Source organism: Cyprinodon variegatus, unplaced genomic scaffold (assembly GCF_000732505.1).
Source record: "Cyprinodon variegatus isolate N-32 unplaced genomic scaffold, C_variegatus-1.0 Scaffold276, whole genome shotgun sequence".
Taxonomy (NCBI): domain Eukaryota; kingdom Metazoa; phylum Chordata; class Actinopteri; order Cyprinodontiformes; family Cyprinodontidae; genus Cyprinodon; species Cyprinodon variegatus.
In genome coordinates this window covers 167,309-171,111 of record NW_015150729.1, presented here as the reverse complement: position 1 = coordinate 171,111, position 3,803 = coordinate 167,309, and the positions used below count along the sequence as shown (strand labels likewise).

Below are 3,803 nucleotides of genomic sequence, written 5' to 3'. Positions count from 1 at the left end.
TGTTTACTGAGCGATTAAACTTTTTTTCCCCCTCCAATTTAGATACACATTGGCTCTTAAGGAGTACTTTAATGATTTGCTGTGTTTTTCTAAATTGTGGCATCCATACTACTCCATACATATTTTAAGGTCAAAGCATTTATTAATAAAGTGCTTTTTAAAATATGCATTTGCTTGCAATTTTCATGACATAGTGATGCAGTTTCTATTGTCTGTTTTTTAGATTTGGCACTCCTGGACCTCTATAGGATTTTAAATAACTATGTTGGTTTATTTTTTTAGTTTTCTTTGTAAACTAAAATTGTTCAGGCATTCTCTTAATACTGCAGTGAGAACAGTATTTTTACCTCTGCTACTGTGCATATTATTAGTCCATAGTGAGACTAACACTGTCTAATCATGGTCTTTGTTTCACAGTACTCAGATATGATTTTTTTTTTTTTTTTTTTAGCTTACTATAATTATTTCTATTAAGGGGATTGTTTTCCTAAATCCCTACATGAGATTAACCCATTTCCCTCCAAAAGATAGAGGCTATAAGAAGCATTTTTATTTATGCCATCTTTCTCTTATTCCATTTTTTCCCTTTTAGCTCTGTGACAGATGGCGAGTCCTTCTCCCCTGGGGGAGTGGGGGAGTGGAAAGGGAGGGGGGGGGGGCTCAGTGAATGCGGCCGCATGTCAATCACCGGCTCTCATGTGATGGCTCCTGCCAATGACGTGCCAGCCATATGGGCCTGGCATCAGAACTGGTATGTAACCCACCCGGTCCCGCCTCTGAGGTGGCACACGTCTCCCTCTCCTCACTGTCTGTGCAGCAGATCCAGACAGAGCAGCAGCAGCAGCAGAGGATCCACACAGAAACTGAGTGGCAGGACACATCCACGCATCATCTCCTCAATATCCACGCAGGGCTTGCGGACGTGATGCCCACCCGGAGAGAGATGGTCTAAAAAAAAAAAACACTTTGCCCGGTCACTGAGCTCCACCACGGAGGTAAGTTAACCATCTCATGCTCTGCCTTGCCTTTGTCATTATTTCTCCTGCAGCTACGGAGAATATTAATGTATAATGATCATTTAAATGCCTAAAACGCCCTTTATATTCTTTTTTACTAAGAAATCACACAAAACTCGCTTTAAACCCTCTCATTGTTCATTTTGCATGTGCCCATTCTTGCATGTTTAATTGAAAATAATAAGTTGATGGTTTAAATAAATCAACATAATCACACACACACTTACACACACACACACACACATATATATATATATATATATATATATATATATATATATATATATATATATATATATATATATATATATATATATCAACTAGAATTTTATTTATTTTAGAAAATGGGTATAATTTATTTGTGATTGCACGCGCATGTGTGTGTTTGTGTTCGTGCACAGCGCTCCTCTGAGCCACTGTGGGGGTTGAAATCTCCACAGAGATACACGGGCTAATTGACAAGGTATTGGTTGGCATTAATTACATTTTGCTTACAAGATTAGAGTGGCAACAAAAATCACCCTTAGACTCCAGGCGCACAGCTGAGCTTATGGATGGAATAGACAATCTTACAAATATAAAGATTAAAATGCATTTTCAGTGCATATCTTTCCTTCTGAACCAGACTGGTTTATTGCCATTATGTATGGCGATCCAGATCTAGCCTCTGGAATATGGATGAATTTCTCCACGCATGCTGTGCGTAATGATGGAATAAATTCACTGAAATATAAGTCTTTTTAACTGATAAATGAAAGGATTTTGTAGGGATATAACTTAACGATTTTGAACAATCTGTTTAACCTGATAGAAGAAAAAAAAATATATTTTATATCTAATTTGAGGCCTGGTCGTGTTGGTATGTCTGGTGCATGCTTAACTACAGTTCATAGCCTCCTGGGAATAAACGCGCGCTGCCCAAAGCGCAGGTTTAGGCCGCGGAGCATCTGCCTCTGATTGTTCATGCAATAAAATTATAGCATTTTATCGAATTTGTATGGAGACTTTCAAAGGCCAGCGGGGTAGATATGAAAAAATAGCTAATAAGAGGACAATCAAAGGCCATCTGGTCAGATTATATTTCCAATTTCTTTAACAAAATTAGGAATTGGGTTGGATTAAACATTACTATTAATATACATATCGTTATATTAAGTTGTCTTTTCCATTACACTTACATGTTTGACAAGAAAAAATGTCCTGCTATTTTACCTTATCATTTTAACGTTATTAGAAGACTGAGACGAATAGACTATTCGAACACTATAAGATTATACTGGAGATATAATTCATACAAACTCAAAGCAATCAACATCCATTGATTCCTATATTTTCTAGCTTTCTTCAGAGCGTCCAATCCTTCTCATCCAAACAGTTTATCAAAATATGATATCTGGTCAAAAATAGAAATAGAGCCATCTCTGTGGGACCATGATGATCAACTGCATGTCAAGTCGAAACCTCATTTGAGACGTTTCGCACTTGCTGAAGACTTAATATATAATCTATGATGAATCAACATCCAATAGAAAAGTTATTAGTTTTGCTGATCCAGGTAAATAATACCTGCCCAATGGAGAGTCACTAAGAGTTTATTTTGCTCTGGGGTCTTAATAGTTTGTATCTTAGAAGAATCTGCAGCTCTAAATAGGGATAAATAGATAACATGTGCTGCTAATTTCATCACTGCCATGAGAAGCTGGGATAGGCATGACCCCTACAGGTCTGTCTGTCTGTCTGTCTGTCTGTCTGTCTGTCTGTCTGTCTGTCTGTCTGTCTAACCTCTAAACAACCCATTTTAAACATATAGACTCATACCAGTCCCCATCATTTTAACATGTATTTCCTTTCATTTATCCTTAATTGTTATGATAAATGATGAAGGAAATGATCACAGATGAAATGAAATGAAACAGATTTCACGTATGACATAGCCGATCCTAAGATCCTTAGAGACCCTGTGCCAAATTTAATCTTAGGCCCCCGTTTCTTAAACTCATAACCCACCATCTACCACAACGGCAATAACAAGTCTGTTATGTTGCTCCATGCTTGCATGTTTCTTTCAGATACAATAGTTCTTTACATTTTAATAGTAATGTGATACAATATAGTTATAATTTAATAATTATTGCACAGGGTATTGAATAAGCATTAAACACAGTGTGAAGACATTAGCAAAAACATAAGCAGCAGCTACTGACATTGAAGTGCAACTGATAACATAACAGTTAATTATATATATATATATATATATATATATATATATATATATATATATATATATATATATGTTTGTTTCTTTTACAATTGGTCCATTTTTCAATTCATAGAAAGTAATGATGGAATAAAATGACTGATGAAAAATGCAATAAAATAAAAAATTGAGGGGAAAAGGCTAACTAATAAATATCCTATCAACAAAATTGAAGGTATGGGGACCCATGATGGCCTGTTGGGTTGGCTCTAAACAGTTTGCATTGCCTGGCTATGGCTGAAATCTCTGTCTGAAGACCTATTTTCAATATTGTTTGCTCTGATCATAATAAGGGCCATTTTACTCCCATGAAGAATGACATTTTAGACTCAAATAAATGAGCTAGCTGCTACTGGTAGATATCTTTCAATCGATTAATATAACTAGAATTCCTCACAGTAGGCCATCAGTATAACCCTTCATCAGGGATTCCTAGATACAGATTGGCATATTGTCAAAACACATGATCAATGGTTCCATTTCATTCCCAGAGCTGAAAATTTAGGCCTACCAGTTCTTCAAATGGCTAC

At 36.2% G+C, this 3,803-nt stretch overlaps 1 protein-coding gene across 1 annotated transcript in view; it reads left to right on the top strand.

The window, feature by feature from the left end:
- Positions 1 to 783: 783 nt before the first annotated feature.
- LOC107089988 (neurogenic differentiation factor 2-like) overlaps positions 784 to 3,803 on the top strand; it is a 4,997-nt gene continuing 1,977 nt past the window's right edge. Inside the window, exon 1 of the mRNA XM_015383082.1 lies at positions 784 to 995. The gene's annotated coding sequence lies outside the window, so the exon portion shown is untranslated. The remainder of the gene's footprint in view (positions 996 to 3,803) is intronic.